The sequence below is a fragment of the Pinus tabuliformis genome, chromosome 6 (assembly GCF_031772625.1).
Source record: "Pinus tabuliformis cultivar Carrire ecotype Pingquan chromosome 6, CPIR1, whole genome shotgun sequence".
In the NCBI taxonomy this organism is placed as follows: domain Eukaryota; kingdom Viridiplantae; phylum Streptophyta; class Pinopsida; order Pinales; family Pinaceae; genus Pinus; species Pinus tabuliformis.
This window is the reverse complement of record NC_142292.1, coordinates 1,721,737,349-1,721,761,213: the sequence shown is the minus strand read 5'-3', so window position 1 is coordinate 1,721,761,213 and position 23,865 is coordinate 1,721,737,349. Positions and strand designations below refer to the sequence as shown.

The following is a 23,865-nucleotide window of genomic DNA, read 5'->3' as shown; positions in this document are numbered from 1 at the left end:
TCAGACAAACGCAGACTCTAGATCAAACATAACAGGAAGTTGCGTAAACAAAACATTCCTGCAGGCAAAATCAAACAGAACATTATTTTTGCCATGTTTCAAAGTTCAAACAGACTAAAATAACACTAATAACCAACCCTAGCATCTATATGATAGCCAATATTATTGCAAGGAACAAATATGGCATTTCTATGGAAAAAATACATGAAAAGAAAATTAACAATATAACATTGATTCACTGTTGAGGTTGATGCAGCATTGAACCATCCACCACGGTTCCAATCTCATTTTGGTTTGCCCCACAGGAATGACATCAGTTTCAATGGGATAAGGCTCGGTGCAATTCTTGGATGATTTGGCCAAACAGTTACCCCCCAGACCTGGCACCTACACTGATATCGATCTAGTATTAAACCATCTACCACGGTTCCAGTCTCGCTGTGGTTTTCAAAGGGATGAGCCTGGGTGCAATTATTGGATGATTTGACTAAACAGTTACCCCCCAGCCACTGGTGGGGTCGATGTAGGATTAAACCATCCACCACGGTTCCATTCTCACTGTGGTTTGCCCCACAAGACTGACATGAGCTTCAAAGAGATGAGGCTGAGTGCAATTCTTAAGTGATTTGGCCAAACAGTTACCCCTTAGAACTGGCACCCAAACTGAAAAAGTACCCTCTATGCAATGCATCCCTTCGGGGCATTCAGTCGACTTTGTGTTGAAGCCCTGAAGATCATGGTTGAAAATTTTGTGGATTGATCAAAAAATGTGAATTTGGCCCAAGAGCAGTGGTTCCATAGGGATGTGTCCCAAACACTCCCCGTGCTCCCTAGAACTGGGGACAATCCTTGCCATCCCTATACACCCCTAGCATGTAGTGACTTAACTATGGACATACCATGCACAAGTGTGATGTTTTCAGTGCTCGGGGGTACTATCAGACGCCTATGGTGACACGTCCTAAAATATAGTTTAATTTAGTTATAAGCTTTCAAAGGCAAAAAAGTGGGGACAACAGATATTTTCTACCTATGTTGTGGGCAATGGCCCCCAAGTTGGCATACTCGTACCCAAAACTCCCTGAAACATCAAAATGCCACTGAAACGTGGCCGAAACGCCTGTATCTGCCCCATTTCTGCAATTTTTTTGCTTCTACAAACTGACTCAAGCACCCAAAAAGGGTGTGGGGCTCTTCTATTGGCCAAAAAATATTTAATCTACCACTAAAATTCATCTCTAATAAATCCACGCACATATAGCTCCTGTTTCATTTAATTTTCAGCACATATAGCCACATATAAAGGCTGATTTGGATGTATAGTCTCATGTATAAATATTGATTTTGGAATCTTTGACGTGCAACCTCATCTATAAAGGATAATTTTGGATTTTGCACCATGTAATCATCTACAAGAGTTAATATAGACTAGGTTTTCCTTCTAAAACATCATTACAGGGTGATATTAATGACAAAGACCCCAAGATAGGCAATAATTTTGATGATATGTATGTATTTATTGTAGCGTGATTTTTTTTAATGCTAGAGGCCATCTAGAGCCTATTTGTTGATGTATTTTCGGTTCAGAGATGGATTTCTCTCGATGCTATTTTGGTTATGTGCACCCTTAAATGTTATATAAATGAAAACTTGTAATTTGTGGACCTGTGGTTGATGAAGATTATAACTACTAGAAGAATGATGTTATATGGTTTAATCCATGTTTTTATGGTTTTTTATCACTAATCCATCATTATACATATCATTATATGGTTTAATCCATGTTTTTATGGTTTTTTATCACTAATCCATCATTATACATACTTTTGTTGACATATATGCATCAAATATATAAAAGTATACATTATATAAATTTCTCTCCCAACCCGAGAGCTTTTAGAAATGTTGCTCTCCATTCCCACTTACGTTCCCAAGCAGCCTTGGACTAGTGGTTTCAGCCTTGTTCCATTTTTTTCTTATGACTAGAGGCTTGAACCTTGTTCCTTTTTTTTCATATGACTAGTGGCTTGGACCTTGTTCCATCTCTTTTCTTATGACTAGTGGCTTGATTCTTTAATGTTTAAATGATGATTTGTATAGTTATATAATATATAATTATGTTTCATTTTTATTTGGACGTTGATGATTTTAAAATGACAAATACAACGGTTCTTTGGGTCATGGAGGTTGCTGCTTTAATTGTAAAAAAGTGTGATCTGTGTGTATGTTTCCACAGCTTGTCATCATGTTGTATGTCAATTTTTGGATCCAAACTGTGCAGAATTAGAGTCGTCCAACAATTCGAGTGGACCCACCACCCATCATCAAGGACAGAAGCAAACCATAGCAGATTGGAAAAGAGTACCAGGAGGGTTATAAAGAATATGAGAGGCGTCAGCAACAGTAATATGAACGTTAATATTTACGTTAAATTCAAGAAATATAAATATGAATTGATAGAGAATTTTGACCTAGAGATTATAAATTATTAATAAAATAGAAACATTTGCAGTGTAACCATTGACCAAACAATAGAAAGATAATTGAAAGTTGAATTATTAAAAACAATAAACATTTAAAGAAAGATTAATTAACAGGAATCTTTGACCTAGAGGTTTTAACTTATTAATAAAATAAAAGTATTTAACAATTGGTCTTGACAATTCCATCCATCTTGACCGTAACGACAACTAGGTTAGCTTTGATGTCATCTCCCTCTTCACAAAAATGCCCGTTCCTAAAACCTTAGAACTGGTCTCGAAGCTAGTTGACTCCGAAACCCTAAATCTCATTAAAATTTGTTTAGCCTCTACTTTTTTTCCTTCAAAGGTGTACATGCTATGAACATGCTCAAGGAATGGCAATTGGATATTCTCTCTCTTGTTGTCGTAAATATCTTTATGTAGCATTTCGAGACTATGGACCATAATTCGTGGCATCACAAACCAAATGTTGGTATCTATTTGTCAATGATAATTTCATGGTTTGCCACATGGGCTTCCTACCCTCAAGAATTACCTTAATCACCTCAATAGTCTCTCTTTGCATATCCAATTTACCATGGAATTAGAAGTGCGCTCCTCCCTTCAACTTCTAGATGTCCTTGTCACCTGGTTGTTTGATGGCTCCCTTTCCTTCTAGGTGTATCAAGAAAACTCACCTAGAATGGTACCTCCATGCAAACTCTCTCATCACCTGGCACAAAAGTCTACCGTCTTAAAGACCCTCTTCAATAGAGAGCTTAGAATTTTTTATCCTCAATTTTTATCCATAGAAAGAGCTCACCTCACCAAAGCCATTATAAAGAACGGTTATTCCTCATCCCAAATAAATAAAGCTTGTAGATCTACTTATTTGCACTATCCCAAAGTCCCTTTACCCCCTCCCAAGGCCCTCCTATCCCTTCTGTTTATAAAAGGAACCATTGATAACATTTATAAATTCTTAGCCAAATAGACCATAAAAACCTCATACAAAACTTTCAAAACCCTAAAGCAATTATCCAAGTCTCCTAAAGATAAGATGGATCCAATGCTTGGTCCTAGAGTTTACCTATTTCTCTATTTGTGTGGCAAGTCTTATATTGGCCCAACCATGAAATTCAATTTCGTCTGACGTCAAGTTCCCATTTGCCAAACTTTCATTTCTCCCCGTGGCATAGATTTTGTTAGTGATTTGAAAGTGTGAAGCCCTAAATGAGTGTGCTTACTATCATCATTGTAAAGTTTTGTAGATGTTCTATGCTAAGAGCAATTTCACTTTTCTCACAGCAATCATACAAGTAGATAAGCAAAATGCAGATAGAACATATAAGCAGATCTTACAGAAGACAAATCAGAAACAAGAAAAATGTATGTGTTTGTTTCGGCGGTCAACAGGATGCTTCAACCAGCAAAGTCTCCTTTGGTCAACCAGCCCAGCATGTGTCACAACAACCCTCCAACCAGTAGATGAGTCAACCCAAGTCAGTTCTACAAAAGTCAACGCTGTCCTGAAAAGTCAACGCAGGGGCAGCAAGCTAAAAGTCAACGCAGCAGCAAAACGGTCAACCCTTTGACCTCGATTTTTGTGCCAGGTAGTATGGCCTTCAAAAATCGAACCTCCCACAAGTTTTCAGCTTGTTTGGACCAAGCGTTGACCAAAGTCAACGCTGGTCAAACTTCTGCGAAACCCTAGCAGCAGAAACCCTAGCAGCAGAAAAATCCTCTTCGTCCTTCCCACGTGTGGCTGATCCAAGTAGCTCGTACTTTTTAGGATGAGAGAGGAAGATGTGAGTTGTTTTTGTGTCAAATTCTCTCCAACTTTTCCTGTATATATATATCAATCAATGAGGGTGTGTGACACATCTGTTGTGCATGTGAGCCTACATTACAAAACTGGCTGACCTTTGCACATATAATTTATTAAGAATAATAAATTCAAAATATAAGTTCTGCTCATTGGATTAAGACTATTTTTATATGGATTTTACACCTCTCAGAAAGAGGAATCCAACAAAAATATTAGCCTCTTAACCTGAGCATCAGAACATGGATTTTGGACCTAGTTGTCCAAATTTAACACTCCCTCTCAACTAGGGAGAACTCCATCTATTAGTGCAATTAACATCGTGAGTCATCCCGCCGAAACTTGCTTTGTTGGCTTCTTTATTTCAGAACAGAAGTGGGTCAGTCACAAAGACATCATTCCCCGACTGACATAATCAGTCCAGAGGTCCCAGACCTCACAAATCTTGATCCCAGATCAAGTGGTTGGACCATGCCATCCTAGATAGAGAGTACGGCAATCTCTGATGCGTCCATCAGTCTTTGCTAATAGTCTCTAGCTTTTTCACACCTCATTGGCCAAATGAGAGGGACTTCCCATGAGCCCTGAACTCAATGGGTAGGATGCATACGGGGCACAGATTAAATGAGTGGCGAACCAGCTCAATAATCACAAGGGTGGGGCAGAAGCATTATGAGTGCTTATAGCTCCGAGAAGCTATCCCCAAAGCCCCCCAGAGCTCCCAGAGCTCATTGTCCAACAGGACCCACATCATAGGGTCTTTCCACGACACCAAGACTCTCACGGAAGGTTAGGAACTTGACCTTCCCCAGGGGCTTAGTGAGAATATCCGCGACCTGCTCATCAGTTCCTATATGATCGAGCCTTACGGCGCCTCGCTGTACCATATCCCGGATAAAGTGGTACCTAATATCAATATGCTTGGATCGGTCGTGGAACACAGGATTCTCAGTCATACGAATCCCACTCTGATTATCACAGAGTATTACAGTGGTATCTAGCACATGTTGGAACAGCTCACTAAAGAGCTTCCTCAACCAAACTGCTTCACAACAGGCCATACTAGCAGCAATGTATTCGGCCTCCGCGGTGCTCAAAGCCACCGACTTCTGCTTCCTGCTCATCCATGAGATCGAAGCAGAACCAAGATTGAAACAGCATCCAGATGTGCTCTTACGATCCACCACACTGCCAGCCCAATCGACATCAGTATATCCCCGGAGTATCACACTCCCGGCAGTGTATCTCAGCCCATGGTTTATCGTGCCCCGAAGATATCTCAAAAGATTCTTGGCACCAACCCAGTGAAAATGATGAGGCTCAACCATCTGTTGACTCAAAGTATTCACTGCAAAACATATGTCCGGACGGGTGTTCACTAAGAACATCAAAGCTCCTATGAGTTGACGATACTCAGTAGGATTGGCCAAGATAGGCCCTGCAGCGCTGCCACTCAACTTCTTAAAGTTGAGTTCCATTGGTGTCGACACGGACTTACAGTCCACCATCCCAAATCTTTCCAGAAGCTTCACAATATACTTTCCTTGAGAAAGGAAAATCTCTCCAGGTCTCTGCCAGACCTCCAGGCCTAGGAAATAGTGCATCAGTCCTAGGTCTTTCATCTCGAACTCAGCAGCAAGCTCCCTCTTACATTGATGAATGAGAGGGTCATCACCTGTCAGGAAGAGGTCGTCCACATACAGCACTAGAATGAGAGGCTTTCCTTCCTCAACCTTAAAGTAAAGATTTGGATCAGCATTGCTTCGAGTGAAGCCCAGCTTCATCAAGTAACTATCCATCCTCTCATACCAAGCTCTGGGTGCTTGCTTTAACCCATAGAGGGCTTTCTTCAACCTGCAGACATAAGTGTCTCGATCTTGAACTTCAAATCCCAGAGGTTGTTCTACATACACCTCTTCCTTTATTGCACCATGCAGAAAAGCAGTCTTGACATCCATCTGATGAAGACTCCATCCTTGCGTAGCAGCAAGGGCTATGATGGATCGGATGGTGGTATATCGAGCCACAGGTGCAAATATATCGTCATAGTCAATTCCTTCCTTTTGAGAGAAGCCACGGGCAACAAATCTTGCCTTAAACTTTTCAGCACTCCCATCAGATCCATGTTTAATCTTGTAGAGCCATTTAGCGGTGACAACAGATTTGTCCTTCGGTCTCGGGACCACATCCCAGACATCATTCTTCATAATAGCCTCATATTCTTCATGCATAGCATCCTTCCAGACTTGATGCTTGATGGCTTCTTCAAAAGATCCAGGTTCAGATTGTATAATAGTACTCATGGCAGCTAGATACCCTTGGTATCTACACGGCTTCTTGCTTTCTCGGAATGTTCCCCTTGGGGCAGCATGACCCTCAGCATCTTCGAGGGTGTCCCTGAGCCATGATGGCCTCTTTCCTAGAGAAGGGGAAGGATCAATAGGGTCCATTGGCTCTTCAACATCAGGCATAGTCTCATCCTGGGGTTCTTCCAGATTTCCAGGTCTTTCTTCATGGTTTTCTTCAGATCTAGGAAGATCTACTACTTTCTTCAGGGAAGCATCTTCGTCAAAAGTGACATCATGGCTTATCTCTACTTCCCTTTGACCAGGTACATAGACTCTATATGCCTTAGAAGTCTCACTGTAGCCCACAAACATTCCTTTCTTCCCAGTAGCGTCCAGCTTACTTCTCTTTTCTTTCGGCACATGAAAATAGACAGGACATCCAAAAATTCTAAAATGTGAGACATCAGGTTTCTTACCAGAGAAAACCTCTTCGGGAGTTTTGGAGTCCAAAGCGGAATGAGGGCATCGGTTTTGAATGTACACAGCAGTATTTGCAGCTTCTCCCCACAGAAACTTTGGAAGACCCTGGTCACATAGCATGGCACGGGCAGCTTCCACAATAGTCCTATTCTTGCGTTCAGCAACACCATTCTGCTCAGGAGTATATGCAGTGGTAGTCTCCCTCTTAATGCCAACTTCTCTGCAAAAGTCTTTGAACTCATTTGACTCATATTCAGTGCCATTGTCAGTCCTCAAAATCTTGATCTTCTTTCCGGTCATATTTTCCACCAAGGCTTTGAAGGTACGGAACCACATGAAAGCCTCATCCTTCTTCTTCAAGAAGTATATCCAGGTTTTGCGAGAGAAGTCATCAGTAAATGTCATATAGTAAGAACATCCCCCCAGGGATGTTACAGGCAACATACCGGAAAGATCAGAATGGACCAGTTGCAATATCTCAGATGTCTTTGTGACACTTGAGGGGAAAGGTCCCCTTGTATGTTTTCCTTCAGCACAGCCCTTACATACACCTTTATGATTATTTCCAAAATCAGGCATCCCTGTCACCACCTTCCTTGCTTCGGGAAGAGCCTTGTAATGAAGGTGTCCAAATCTTCGGTGCCATAGTTCGGTTTGACGGATAGTATCACAAGTCATAGCTCCCAACGGACTCCCTCCAACCTGGTAGAGTGTACCAACTCTAAAACCAATTGAGATAGCTTCCTTGAAGCTCTTCTTCCACATGAGTACCTTTCCATCAGAGAAAGTTACATTGAATCCTTTGTCTTCCATGGCAGATACAGACACAAGGTTCTTCTTCAATTTGGGTACATAGAGTACATCTTGTAGATGGAGGACTTGTCCTTGAGACAAGTGGAGGGTCACAGTCCCGGTCCCTTTCACAGGATAAGTGGCATTATCCCCAAGGGTAATTTCTAGATTAGTATCCCTTTCAACCATGTCAGAAAGTGCTTCCTTGAATCCGGTGATGTGTCTTGAGGCACCACTATCGATTAGCCAGACATCCATAGTGTCGGGCGGAGATGCAGCTGAGAGAGCAGATATTAGAATATACTCATTTCTTTTATCAACAACATTAGACTCCTCATACCTGGTATTTCTGGTCCTTTTAGAAGGTGGATGGTTTCCTTCAAAGTGAGCCTTCCTCTTTCCTTTGGATTTGTCATTTCTTTGATTCCCATTCCTTCGGTTGTTGTTGTTGTCGTCACTATCGGGAGAATTCTTCTGGAAGGGGCATTCTCTAGCATAGTGTCCAGTCCTATGGCAGGTGAAACATTTACCCTTCTTCTTTTGAGTCTTAGTCCTTCCTTTGTCCTTGGAACCACCAGAGTTCTTCTTTCGGGAATGAGAAACATAGGCAGCATTTCTTTCATTATCAAATTCCTTCATCCTTGTTTCTTCTTGCATACATCTAGACAGAAGCTCATCAAAGTTAGGGATGGTATTATTGTTGAGAATGGTAGTTGTGAATACTTGCCATTCATATGGAAGTCCTCCAAGTGCGGTGAGAACCATCTCACGATCAGTTATTGTCTCCCCAATAGCTAGCAGATTGTTCCTGGTTTCGGTCAACTTCATAAAGAAAGTTTGAATAGACTCGTCTCGGCCCTTCTTCATATTCTTCAACTTGTTCTTGAGGAATAGCACTTGGTTCACATTGTTTACTCGGAACATAAGTATCAGTTTGTCATACATCTCCTTGGATGTGCCTAGTTCAGCTATGTAGGCAACCAGACTCTTATTTATGGATTCCCTGATCAGCAGTTTTGCTCTGATTTCTCCCTTCTTATATTTGTGTTTAACAGCAGCAGAGGCATTTGATGGAGGTTCTTGAATCTTCCCTGTCACATGATCTAGGAGATCATGATCTTCTAATTTGAGATCTAATAACATCTTCCAGGCATGGAAGTCATCACTTCCAGTCAGCTTGTCATTCTCCCTGAATTCAAGCTTAGAGGAATCCATTTCCTTCGATGATGATTGCTATAGATAGAGTTTGTCTTCACCTCAGCTCTGATACCATGTAAAGTTTTGTAGATGTTCTATGCTAAGAGCAATTTCACTTTTCTCACAGCAATCATACAAGTAGATAAGCAAAATGCAGATAGAACATATAAGCAGATCTTACAGAAGACAAATCAGAAACAAGAAAAATGTATGTGTTTGTTTCGGCGGTCAACGGGATGCTTCAACCAGCAAAGTCTCCTTTGGTCAGCCAGCCCAGCATGTGTCACAACAACCCTCCAACCAGTAGATGAGTCAACCCAAGTCAATTCTACAAAAGTCAACGTTGTCCTGAAAAGTCAACGCAGGGGCAGCAAGCTAAAAGTCAACGCAGCAGCAAAACGGTCAACCCTTTGACCTCGATTTTTGTGCCAGGTAGTATGGCCTTCAAAAATCGAACCTCCCACAAGTTTTCAGCTTGTTTGGACCAAGCGTTGACCAAAGTCAACGCTGGTCAAACTTCTGCGAAACCCTAGCAGCAGAAACCCTAGCAGCAGAAAAATCCTCTTCGTCCTTCCCACGTGTGGCTGATCCAGGTAGCTCGTACTTTTTAGGATGAGAGAGGAAGATGTGAGTTGTTTTTGTGTCAAATTCTCTCCAACTTTTCTTGTATATATATATCCATCAATGAGGGTGTGTGACACATCTGTTGGGCATGTGAGCCTACATTACAAAACTGGCTGACCTTTGCACATATAATTTATTAAGAATAATAAATTCAAAATATAAGTTCTGCTCATTGGATTAAGACTAATTTTATATGGATTTTACACCTCTCAGAAAGAGGAATCCAACAAAAATATTAGCCTCTTAACCTGAGCATCAGAACATGGAGTTTGGACCTAGTTGTCCAAATTTAACAATCATCCTATTTCCCGTTGAAACCAAGGGTCCAATACAAACGCAAGGAGAAGTTAAATTATTTAGTGCCTGCATAGTGTCGCAAACTTTTAAGAACTACCAGTTTGGCCAATATAAGACTTGCCACACGAACAAGGAATTAGGTAAACTCCAAGACTAAGCATCTGATCCATCTTATCTTTAGGAGACCTTAATAATTGTGTTAGGGTTTTAAAAGGTTTGAATAAGGCTTTTATGTTTTATTTGGCTAAGAATTTATACATGTTATTAGTGGTTCCTTTTATATACGAAAGGGATAGGAGGGCCTTTGGAGGGGGCAAAGGGTCTTTGGGATGATGCAAACAAGCAAATCTACAGGCTTATTTATTTGGGATGAGGTGAAGTGAGCTCTTTCTATGGATAAAAATTGAGTATCAAAAAATCTAGGCACATTATTGAAAAGGCCTTTAAGACCACAGACTTATGAGCCAGGTGATGAGAGAGTTTGCATGGAGGTACCAATCTAGGTGAGTTTTCTCAATACACCTAGAAGGAAAGGGAGCCATCAAACAGCCAGATGACAAGGACATCCAGAAGGGGAAGGGAGGAGCACACTTCTAATTCCATAGTGAATTGGATATGCAAAGAGAGGCTATTGAGGTGATTCAGGTAAACCTAGAAAGCAAGAAGCTCATGTGGCCAAACCACAAAAGTATCATTGACAAACCGATACCAACATTTTGGTTTGTGATGTCACCAATTAAGGGCCATAGTGTCACCAATTAAGGGCCATAGTCTCGAAATGCTCCATAAATATATATGCAACAACAAGAGACAAAGAAGATCCCATCATCGTGCCTTCAACCTGTTCATAGCAAGTACCTCTAAAGGATAAGAAAGTAGAGGTTAAACAAATTTTAGTAAGTCATGGGGTTTCAGAGTCAACTAGCTTTCTAAGATCAGTTCTAACGTTTCAAGAACGAGTATTTTTGTGAAGAGGGAGACGACATCAAAGCTAACCAAGTTATAAGTAGGGTCAATATGGATGGACTTGGTCAACATTAATCGTCAAATACTTTTATTTTATTAATAATTTAAAACCTCTAGGTCAAAAATTCCTTTTAATTAATCTTTGTTTTAAATGTTTATTAACTTTATTATTTTAATAATTCAACTTTCAATTTTCTTTCTATTGTTTGGTCTTAAACCGTAAATATATTTTACTTTATGATTAATTTATAATCTCTAAGTCAAAAATCTCTATCAGTTGATATTTATATTTTTCACTTGAACATTAAGATTAACACTCATATTACTATTGTCGGCACCTCTCATATTCTTTATATTTTTCAATTGAACATTAATATTAACATTCATATTATTATTGTCGACACCTCTCATATTCTTTATAACCCTCCTGACACTCTTTTCCAATCCACTATGGTTTGCTTTTGTCCATGTTGATGGGTGGTGAGTCCACCCAAAACATTGGACGACTCTAAATCTGCACACAGTTTAGATCCAAAAATTGACACACAAAATGTGCGATGCTTTTATATGTTTAACATTTGGGGTAGGGTTCCCTACGTTGGGGACACTGATCTCTTGAAATTTTGGGGGTCTCAACACATCCCAAAAACCTAGTGGAATGCTCCTCAATAACTTTACATACTACACTGTGTTATCATCTCAATTCCAACATGTTTCTTAAAGGAATCACAGCGAGCCTCTTATGTAATACTTTTAAGCTACAAAGTTGGCAACTGCAGCAACAGATTACATAAGTAATCAGCATATGGGCTACACTACATGCCTAGATTGGTGATGCATTGGATCATCTAAATTCCACCATGTTTCTTAGAAAGCATATGAATTACAATGAACCTAAAATTTGGCAGATTACCATCAAATATTAAATTATGGTTGTTAATAAGACACATGAACTACCTAGAAATGACACATTCAATGATCCAAGCAAGGGTGCAAATCAAATTCCTAATGCAGAAGGAAGACACTGCAAACTCTTCTAAAGGATAGTGAACACAAAAAGTAACATTTCAACAATGTTGAGAAGCATTGTGACAATGACCTGATCACACCAGAAGCAATCAGTGTTCCACAAGGACACGCCCCCCAGGGTGGGGATGCGCTTCCTCGCTCCCCCACGCTCCCAGGATGGGGAAACTCCTAGGGAAACGTTTCCCCACATCCCTTTTTTTGGGGGAAACGTTTCCCACATCCCTTTTTTGGGGGAAACTCCGGGGGGACTTTTTTCTAGTGACGAAAAGCATCCCCCCAAATTTTTTTGCTAATAACGATTAAAAACATAAAAAGTTCAAAAATTATAAATTTTAATATAATTAAAAAGAAAATGAAAATAAAAACTAAAGGATAAGTCAAAACTTCAAGACATAATCATTCATATTTCTCATTCACTTCACATTAAACCTATGATTTTACCTTGTCGCCAGACATATTCCTTCTACTGTTGCTCGACATTTTACCTCATCATCTGAGATTTCCCTGTTGTCGCCGCTCAACAATTTCCATCTGCAATATGTTGTGATTCAAATTTACCATCGACCGAGGGCTTGAGACGTGTAGGAATTTACAGGGTAAGTTCCTCAGAAAGAATACCAAGAGGACACCGCTCACAACCAGATCTCAAATCAATACACCAGTATTTTTGACGTGGTTAAAACCCTCAGAGTGCAAGGAGGGAAACAGTCCACGGCCTGTCCCAACGTGGGTACAGACAATTTATTAATCAAAGAATGAAAATTTACATAAGCTTCTCTCATGCACGGATTACCCGAACAATGACCCTCCATGCGCTTTAAATAGAACTCATGGACCAATCGGGTGTCAAGCCACGGATCAAGTGTCGGTAATACCGAGGTGAGAGTGAACCGTCGGATCACTACATATCGTGACCGTCGGATTGTAAGTTACAAAATGTACAACGGTAAAGAAACACACTTTACCTAACTCTAACCTAACTCTATACTAGACCAAGTTGAACTTAACTATATCCTATGTGTCGGAATATCCTAACATCCCCCCTTAAGAACAACTTGGGATAGGATTGAAGGATTTACAAATATGACACAATAGGAGAAGGAAGGAGGCACTAGAGCCTATCCCCCCTTAGTGACAACTTCCTGAACTCCAAGCATATATCGAAGTTTAGTGAACTTCGCCTCTGTGAGAGCCTTTGTGAAGATGTCTGCAACCTGATCATCTGTTGGACAATATTGCACTTCAAGAACATGGTCATGAATGAGCTTTCTGATGAAGTGCATGTGTAGTTCAATGTGTTTGCTGCGCTGATGCTGGACTGGATCTTTGCATAGCTGAATGGCACTTTGATTATCACACCAAAGTGTGGTTGGATGCTGCTGCTCAAAGCCAAACTCTGATAGGATCTGACGAAGCCACAAGGCTTCCTTACTAGCTTCCACGGCACCACGATACTCTGCTTCTGCTGATGAAAGAGAAATGGCAGCCTGTTTCTTACAAGCCCATGTAATAGGTCCTGAACCAAGAGTGAAGACATAACCGGCAGTAGACTTCCGATCATCAAGGTCACCAGCCCAATCAGAATCAGTGAAACCAACTAACAGAGGAGCTGCTTTGGCACTGTAATGAATCCCAAACTGTACTGTACCTCGAACATAACGAAGTATTCTTTTAGCTGCTTTCCAATGACTTTCACGGGGGTTTTGCATAAAACGAGCAACAAGGCCAACAGCAAAGGAAAGATCAGGACGAGTATGGGTTAAATACAAGAGTTTTCCGACAAGTTGACGGTATAAGGTAGCATCAACTTCAGGAGAAGTACAAGAGACTGAAAGTTTGACTCCAGACTGAAAGGGAGAAGGGGCTGGCTTACAGTCTTCCATGTGAAAATGACGAAGAATATCACAAGCATACTTGGACTGGGAAAGGAAAATACCCTCTTGGGATTGCAAGACTTGAAGACCGAGAAAATAGTGTAAGTGTCCTAAGTCTGTCATTTCAAATTTCTTTTTAAGGCTGGACTTCACATGGTTTATAAGGTTGGGATCACTACCAGTAAGAATAAGATCATCAACATAAAGAACAAGGATGATGAGAGAGTTGCCCACTTTCTTGGTGTAGACAGTATTGTCAGAATGACACCTAGAAAAGCCAGATTCTAAAAGAAAGCTATCCATTTTGGCATACCAAGCTCGAGGAGCTTGCTTGAGGCCATAAAGGGATTTCTTAAGTCGACAAACGAGGCTGGAGTCTGTTTGTATGAAGCCAATGGGTTGTTCCATATAGATTTCTTCCTGCAAGTCCCCATGCAAGAAGGCAGATTTAACATCCATTTGATGGACTTCCCATTTTAAAGAGGCAGCAAGGGAAAGAACAAGGCGGATAGAGTTCATTTTGGCAACTGGAGAGAAGGTTTCAGTGTAGTCAATGCCTTCAACCTGTGAAAAGCCCTTAGCAACTAGACGAGCTTTATGTTTATCAACTTTCCCATCTGGTCCATACTTGGTTCTGTAAACCCATTTGCATCTAACAAGTTTGCGTCCCTTTGGTAGAGGAACAAGATCCCATGTATCATTTGTCATCAATGAATGATATTCTTCATTCATAGCTGTTTCCCAATGTGGATGGCCTGAAGCTTCTGCAAAAGTGTCAGGATCATGATTTACTGGAGCTTGAGCCAGTAAAGAAGAGGCTCTTTCAAACTGAGAACGTGTACGTCGCTGATCTGTAGGATCACCGGCAAGATCACCTGCTGCATCCCGAGTAGCACGGACCCATCTTGGAAGTTGAGGATCCTGAGAAGGTGGGGAAGGATTATCATCCTTGCTTTCATCAGAAGAAGAAATGTTTTCAAAGATAGAAGAGATAGGAAGAGGTGGCACATCCGCCGGACTAGGCTCGCAGGCCGATTTATTTTCATCAAATTTTACATCTCTTCTAATGATAACATTTTTGGACTTAAATGGAATAAGTCTATAGCCTTTTACATCTTCAGAATATCCAACAAAAGTACATTTCTCACTCTTAGGTTCTAAGGCTTTATGCTTTTCATCTGGAATATGGGCCCATGCTTCACTTCCAAACACACGAAAGTGACTTACATCTGGTTTAATGGAACTCCAAGCTTCTTCTGGAGTGATATTCTCTAGAACCTTAGTAGGAGTGCGATTGATTATATAATTTGCACAATTAATTGCTTCGGCCCAAAAACTAAGACTGAGTCCTTTAGATTGCAGCATACAATTAGCCATTTCCTTTAAGGTGCGATTTTTCCTTTCAGCTACACCATTTTGTTGTGGAGTGTATGGAACAGTATGTTGCATTTGAATTCCATTTTCGGTGCAAAAGTTGATGAATGCATTTTTAACATATTCTCCACCATTATCAGTTCTTAGCTTAAGAATTTGATGTCCAGATTGTTTTTCAACGAATGCTTTGAAGGCCAAAAAGGTGGTAAATACTTCGCTCTTGAGTTTTAAGAAGTATACCCAAGTGCGTCTGGAGAAATCATCAATGAAAGTTAAGAAGTACTTGCAGCCAGAGAATGAAGCAACAGGAAGAGGACCACATAAATCACTGTGCACAAGCTGTAAAGGGGCTGAGGCGTGCCAAGAGGCACGTTTGTCAAAACTGTCCCGATGATGTTTTCCGAGTACACATCCGGAACAAACACCATCTTTGCAAGATACCATAGGAAGACCTGTCACCATGTTTTCTTTACATAGATGCTGAAGGGAGCGATAGTTTAAGTGACCAAACCGCTCATGCCAAAGTTTGCTCACTTCATCATTATGAGCAACAAATACTGAGGGAAGATGGGATGACCCAAAGTTGTGAAACTTATACAACCTTTTGGAATCATCAGCAAGACCAGTAGCTAGAATCTGTTTAGGATCTTTTAGATCCTTGATTACAACATCATGAGGTGAAAATTCAACAATTTTACCTTCACCTGAATGAGTTATCTGATAGACAGATAGAAGGTTGCAGGATAAGTTTGGAACACATAATACATCATTGAACTGACCATTGTCTAGATGAACAGTTCCAGTCCCTACAACATTAAGAGATCTATCATCACCAACATATATATTTTTGGTGTTACAATCATTTAAAGAAGAAAACATGGCTTGGTTTTTGGCCATGTGACAAGAGGCTCCAGAATCAATGAGCCACTCATGAGAATGAGAAGAAGAAGAAGATACATTTAATGCATAACCAGACTGAGATGATTGACGATGACATGCAGAAAATGCCGTTCCGGAAGTTGAAGTTGAAGTAGGCTCCAGATGGATGTTATGTTTCTTCATTGCGGCTTCCAAGGCTTCCATCTTCTTAAAGCATTTAGATTCTAAGTGGCCATCTCGATTACAAAAGTTACAATGTCTGTCAGTCTTCTTCCATTTGTTTTTATTGGTCTTGTCATATTGCTGAAATGATCTTTCATCTTGAGGCTGAGTTGGTTTAGGACCATTCCTTTGAGGATAAGACTTCTTAGGATTCTTTGAATTTGGTTGCTGCTGGGCGGCTAACGCTTTCGAGGAAGAGTTTCCAAGATTAAGAAGACCAAGGTGTAAGAGTTTTTCTTGTTCTCTTATTAAGGAATCACAAAAGGAGTCAAAGGAAGGGGGCTTGTAGTCTTTGCCTTGACAAATGAAAGCTTCCCTGGTAGAATGGAAAGTGGAAACAAATACAGAGTAGGCTGGTCCCAACTTAGTAAGGATGGAATAAATAAGGTTACCATCTTCTTTCTTAACTTTAACACCTTCCAAGAGATATCTAAGGGTCTTGAATTTGGACAAGAAATCTTCAATGCAAGAAAAATTATTAGGATCCAAAGTAAGCAACTCATTCTCAAGTTGATGGGCTCTAATTTCATTTTTAATCCCAAAAACTTTAGCAAGTTTTTCTAATGCTTCATGAGGAGTTTCAATTTCTGCAATGTGGAATCTAAGATCAGGAGAAACAGACATTCCTATCAAACCACGTGCTTGATCTTGTCGATTTTCCCATTTTTCGGCCTTGTCTTCATCTTTGGGTTTCTTCTCTTGGTCTGTGGCTATTCTGAAGAGACCTTTACTTCTAAGTAAATCTCCCATGTAGGCTACCCATTGGAAGTAGTTAGTGCTGTCAAGAATGACTTGGCATGGACTTTCCATTTTTTGAAAAACAACTGAAGCTGAAGATGCTGAAAGTAAGTGGTCCAATGGATAGATCTCGAAAAAATAGGCGGTTTTAAAAAAAACGGCTCTGAAAAAGGCTTCCGGATGAAGAAGTTATGGCTTTTTGAAAAAAAATTGTTGACGTTGCCGGCAAAGTGCGCGAATGTGCGGGAATGAAAAAAATCCGCCCCCACAAAATGGAGACTTGAACCCAAGACCTCTACTCTCTTAAAAGGTCTTTGAACCAATTGATCTATACAAAATATTTGAGAGAGAGAGAGAGAGAGAGAGAGAGGGGGGGGGGGGGGACCTCGATTTGCGTGCTTGCCTTGGGAAGACTCTTTTCCCCTACAAAACACAAAACACAAAACCCAACACGAATATCCAAAGAAAAACGAACCTTACGGCTCGAAGTTAGCTTTAGCCAAAAAACTAGAAATTTAAAAAAAAAATCTCAAAGTTAGCTTTTAGCCGAAAAACTAAATATTTTTCTCAATGTTTCTGATTTTCCGAGATCACACTAAGGTGCAGGGAAAAGAGCATACGCATGAGAAAAATCCTTTCTTTCTGTTTCTGATTTGCCCAGATCGCACAGAGTCGCAGGGCAAAGAGCATACGCAGAAATGAAAGGTATAGATCCGGAAAAAAAAAAAGGCTAAATAAACCGAAACCGAAATAAGCAGAGAGAAAATGACAGTAAACTGCAAAAAAAACACTGTATACCTCCCGATCTGAAAAATGACGCAGCTAGGGCTACCGGAAACCTTTTCGCGTGAAACGAAAGGGGTTCCTCACTGAAACAGATGCTCCGAACGCAACAGAGCAGTCCTCTCGGCCCGAAAGCAGTCAGAAACAGCAGATCTAGGAAACGACAGCCGCATGCAGTTCTACCGGCTTCAGATTTGGATCACCAACGGACGCGGCCCTCAAATAGCTCTGATACCATGTAGGAATTTACAGGGTAAGTTCCTCAGAAAGAATACCAAGAGGACACCGCTCACAACCAGATCTCAAATCAATACACCAGTATTTTTGACGTGGTTAAAACCCTCAGAGTGCAAGGAGGGAAACAGTCCACGGCCTGTCCCAACGTGGGTACAGACAATTTATTAATCAAAGAATGAAAATTTACATAAGCTTCTCTCATGCACGGATTACCCGAACAATGACCCTCCATGCGCTTTAAATAGAACTCATGGACCAATCGGGTGTCAAGCCACGGATCAAGTGTCGGTAATACCGAGGTGAGAGTGAACCGTCGGATCACTACATATCGTGACCGTCGGATTGTAAGTTACAAAATGTACAACGGTAAAGAAACACACTTTACCTAACTCTAACCTAACTCTATACTAGACCAAGTTGAACTTAACTATATCCTATGTGTCGGAATATCCTAACAAGACGATTGGAGCTGTGATTTTTATTTTGTGACTTGGAGTTGCCGGATTGGAGCTGCGATTTTCATTTTATGACTTGGAGCGACGATTTATTATTTAGTACTCTTTGAAAAATTTACTAGTATTTATCTACTTTCTATGTTTACTTTTAGTTTAGTATTCTATGGCTATTTTAGGCTTAAGCATAATGTCATTGTCATATGATGAATTTACTTTCGATGTGCATTGTGTAATTTCAATTGTCAAATGATTAATTTAATTTAGATGTACCTTGCATAATATTAATGCCCATTTCCAAATGATGAATTTAGATGGAACATTGCATAATGTCAAATGATGGATTCGATTTAGTAATTTACTTTTAGATTTACAATTTTACATTGATGATTGCAAAAATGTCAAATGATAATTATGATTCATAATAGTCTAATACGAAATGATGATCATATTTAGATCTACATTTCATAATTATAAAGATTTACTATTTACTAACTTAGTTATTGACATATTGTTGGGATTTTATTTTTTATTTTTATATATTAAATTTTTAATAATTTTATAATTTTTATGACTTTGACGTCCCCCCTGTTTCCCCGAAATTTCCCTAAATTTTGGGGTTGCTTATATACGTCCCTTTGTGCATATCCCCGCTCTCGTGTTTCCCTATCCCAGAAACTCGGTGGAACATTAAAGAAATATAGTGCATTTCAGACCTTGTGTCAAGTGCACACACATGACCTGCACAGAAAAACCAAATTCTGGTTCCAACCTTATTCTGACTGCACAATGCTGCATGTAGAGGTGCTACATCAACAAACTGTTGCATGGGCTCCTCTTCTACAATTTCTTACAACAGAGAAATTAACCGTTTCCCCTGCCTTTCTTGTTCTATAAATTCATTTTGTATTTTTATATGGAATTTGGATCTTTTAGTAGCTTTCTTATAAAAAATGACCATTTAGTTATACTCGGTGTTGATAATATCACCGCTATATTGCGATATTTTCCCCAAAACAATATATCGCCGAGAAAATATCATGATATTTACCGTTTTGAAAATATCGCGATATTTTCAAAATATCGCCAAAAAATCGCGCAACGATGGAAAAAATAGTCGAGCACGCGGTAGTCGAACTATAAAAGTGTTTTTTGTTGTTTTTTTTGTCATTTTGCTTTGTTGGTCTTGGAGAAAGAAAGGGAAGAGCTTTGTGGTGGTTTTCAAGGAGGGTTTGAGGATCAAACAGCCATTATCATCATCAACCAAAAATTTTTTGTGGATCAAACATTCATGAACAATGAGACAAACTTCATTTCTTCCATTAACAAGTATGTTCTTAAAAACCCTTATGTTAAAGATCTTTTTCATAGATTTAGGGTTATGTTTGTTTGCCTCTTTGCCTATCAACATTTTGCTTCTTTTTTCTCCATTTGCTATGATTTTCATGCCCATGAGCCAATGCAAGGGTTTTCTCCATATTTGGACAGCAAGCTTCAATTTTCTTTTTTTAATTTCTTATGCACCCTCTTACTGCCATTTTTCATTCCAAGTAATGTAGTAAAAAAATAATTTTTTTTAAATGAGGTCGTTGTTATTTTTTGTGTATGGGGGTTTAGTGCCAATTTTTTGTTTTTTTGGTGTCCTAGGTTTGAATTAATCCACTACAAATATGCCAAAGCCCTTGGACCCATTTTGGGAGTATGGGGAACCTGATGGTGGGACAAATCGAGCATATATAACATGCAAATTGTGCGGGGACAAGTCGACAAGAGGGGTTACGTGATTGAAATACCATCTGGTTAGACTCCCTAGACATGAAGTTGCGCTTTGTAAGGAATCTAATGCGAAGCTTATACAAAAAGCTATTCAAGCAATAAGGAAAAAGACAGAAAGAAAGAAGCAGAAAAAAACAAGGTTGAATGTTCAGGTAAATCTTTTGGGATATCTTCTTCCGATTTTGAGGTTGGGGGTAGTGGGAGGGGCTCCACAGCGTCACCTGCTAGTGCTAATGTTACTAAAGTGTGGGAGGTCATCCTTTTTTGTTCCACGAATCATTCATGGAGCACAAACTTCCATAAATCATTTGTTAGAAAAAGGAGAAGCAAGAAGCAGAGAGTTATGGGGAGGTGTCTTTTTTGAAGCGACTTACCTCTCAACATCACCATCAATCCATTTTGGCAGCCAATGTGTGACGCTATTGCTATTGTGGACCTAGGGTACAAAAGTGCTACATATGAGGAGTTGTGGGGGCCAATCCTTCAAGCACAAAAGCAGGACATCAACTCTAGATTGGCGGAGTTGTGGGGGCCAATCCTTCAAGCAGGAAAGCAACTCTAGATTGGCGGAGTTGAAACATACATGGGAGGTGTCTGGATGCACAGTGATGTCTAATGGTTGGACAGATAGGAAGGGTAGGACCCTTCTAAATTTCTTGGTACATTGTCCTAAAGGTACTATGTTTATTTAATCAGTGGATGCACCAGCACATATAAAAGGTGCAGCATTGATATGTGAGTTCTTAGATGGATTCATCTCGGAGATTGGTGTGCAGAATGTGGTGCAAGTCATAACAGATAATGCAGTTCATTATGCCTCTGTCGACAGGATGCTTATGGACAAGCACCGCACATTGTTCTAGACTCCATGTGCAGCATTGTATCGATTTGTTGCTTGAGGATATGGGGAACTCTCCTAAATCAAGGAGGTGACTGATATGGCTAGGAGGAGCATCCCGAAGTTTATATATAACGATGCTTTTGTTCTTAGCCTCATGAGGAGATACAATAGAAACAAGGAGTTGTTGCATCTTGTAATCACATGTTTTGCCACCAACTTTATTGCTTTGAAGCCAGTTTGAGTTGAAGCAAATGTTTGTTTCTGATGAATGGTGTGATTGTAGATACAACAGAAGACATGATGGGAGAGCCATTGCAAAAATGGTGTACACTGACACATTTTAGCAGGGAGTAGAAGAAGTATGCTCAATTAGTGAACCTATAGTAAAGGTTCTGAGATTGGTAGATGGGGAGAAGCCTGCAATGGCTTATTTGTATGAGGCCATGGATAGGGTCAAGGAGGCCATTCGTGCTTATTATGCAAGCAAGAGTTATGATGGGCTTAATAGGCAAATGATGTTATGGGATGCGATTGATAGTCCATGGACAGGGATGCTTCATCGACCCATTCATGCAGCAACACTCTTCCTCAACCCCTCATTTTCATACAAATGTGGCTTTGATTTTAATGGCGAGGCGATGGAAGGGCTCCATTCCTATATTCATAGGATGGTACATAATCATGAGCTTCTTAGCAAAATAAATTGCGAGATACAATTTTATTGGGATTGTGTTGGCCTAATTGGCTTTGATGATATTATTAGGGAAAGGACCCTCTTCATGCCACGTAAGTGACAAGTCATGACTCATTAGAATTTTCAATTTAGAATTTACTAATTTATAATTCTAGATTTTTAAAATTCAATTATGTTTTATTTGAAAGTTTAATTATGTTTTAAGTTTTTAACTTTTTAATTCTTTATTTTGTTGTAGATATTTGGTGGCGAAGCTATGGTGCACCAAATTTGTAGAAATTGGCCATAAAAATCCTGAGTCAACATGTAGCTCTTTAAAGTGTGAGCGCAATTGGAGTGTATTTGAGAAAATACACTCAAAAAAGCGCAACAAGTATAAATTTGAGCTTCAGCCTTCAGTCGAGCAATTACATTTATTGTAATTTTATTTTATGACCCTCAAATGTCAAGAGTCAAGCCTCATTAGTTTTTTTGACACTCTTACAAGTTGGAATTCTCACGCCTCAATGATTTAGTGTATGTGCATTACAATCTCCGACTTCGAGTGAAGCAAATAGAAACACCAATGGATCCACATGCCATTTCCTTAGACAATATTGATGTATTGTGCCTCATGAGGAGATACAATAGAAACAAGGAGTTGTTGCATCTTGTAATCACATGTTTTGCCACCAACTTTATTGCTTTGAAGCCAGTTTGAGTTGAAGCAAATGTTTGTTTCTGATGAATGGTGTGATTGTAGATACAACAGAAGACATGATGGGAGAGCCATTGCAAAAATGGTGTACACTGACACATTTTAGCAGGGAGTAGAAGAAGTATGCTCAATTAGTGAACCTATAGTAAAGGTTCTGAGATTGGTAGATGGGGAGAAGCCTGCAATGGCTTATTTGTATGAGGCCATGGATAGGGTCAAGGAGGCCATTCGTGCTTATTATGCAAGCAAGAGTTATGATGGGCTTAATAGGCAAATGATGTTATGGGATGCGATTGATAGTCCATGGACAGGGATGCTTCATCGACCCATTCATGCAGCAACACTCTTCCTCAACCCCTCATTTTCATACAAATGTGGCTTTGATTTTAATGGCGAGGCGATGGAAGGGCTCCATTCCTATATTCATAGGATGGTACATAATCATGAGCTTCTTAGCAAAATAAATTGCGAGATACAATTTTATTGGGATTGTGTTGGCCTAATTGGCTTTGATGATATTATTAGGGAAAGGACCCTCTTCATGCCATGTAAGTGACAAGTCATGACTCATTAGAATTTTCAATTTAGAATTTACTAATTTATAATTCTAGATTTTTAAAATTCAATTATGTTTTATTTGAAAGTTTAATTATGTTTTAAGTTTTTAACTTTTTTAATTCTTTATTTTGTTGTAGATATTTGGTGGCGAAGCTATGGTGCACCAAATTTGTAGAAATTGGCCATAAAAATCCTGAGTCAACATGTAGCTCTTTAAAGTGTGAGCGCAATTGGAGTGTATTTGAGAAAATACACTCAAAAAAGCGCAACAAGTATAAATTTGAGCTTCAGCCTTCAGTCGAGCAATTACATTTATTGTAATTTTATTTTATGACCCTCAAATGTCAAGAGTCAAGACTCATTAGTTTTTTTGACACTCTTACAAGTTGGAATTCTCACGCCTCAATGATTTAGTGTATGTGCATTACAATCTCCGACTTCGAGTGAAGCAAATAGAAACACCAATGGATCCAGATGCCATTTCCTTAGACAATATTGATGTATTGTCTCAGTGGAGGGTGGAGTCTAAGGTGCCCATCTTGGAGGAGTCACCTGCATGGTTAGAGGAACCATTAGAACAGGGGCAGCAAGAGGAATAGGACTCGGGGGAGAAGGAGGAGCAAGAGGAAGAGAAGGAGGAGGAGACTATGGGAGCATCAACATCAGCATCAGCACCATCTGCTATAGATATAGAAGAGCACAGCGCCATACCCGGCGGTCATTATTTGACATTAGGTGCAACGTCAAGGCCTTCTACTGCTAGGGGCAAGCCTGGCAAAC

At 39.9% G+C, this 23,865-nt stretch overlaps 1 protein-coding gene across 2 annotated transcripts in view; it reads right to left on the bottom strand.

Moving 5' to 3' along the window:
* The window catches only part of LOC149265672 (eukaryotic translation initiation factor 3 subunit I-like), a 61,346-nt gene that overhangs the window by 23,707 nt on the left and 13,774 nt on the right, over positions 1 to 23,865 (bottom strand). The window lies entirely within an intron of this gene.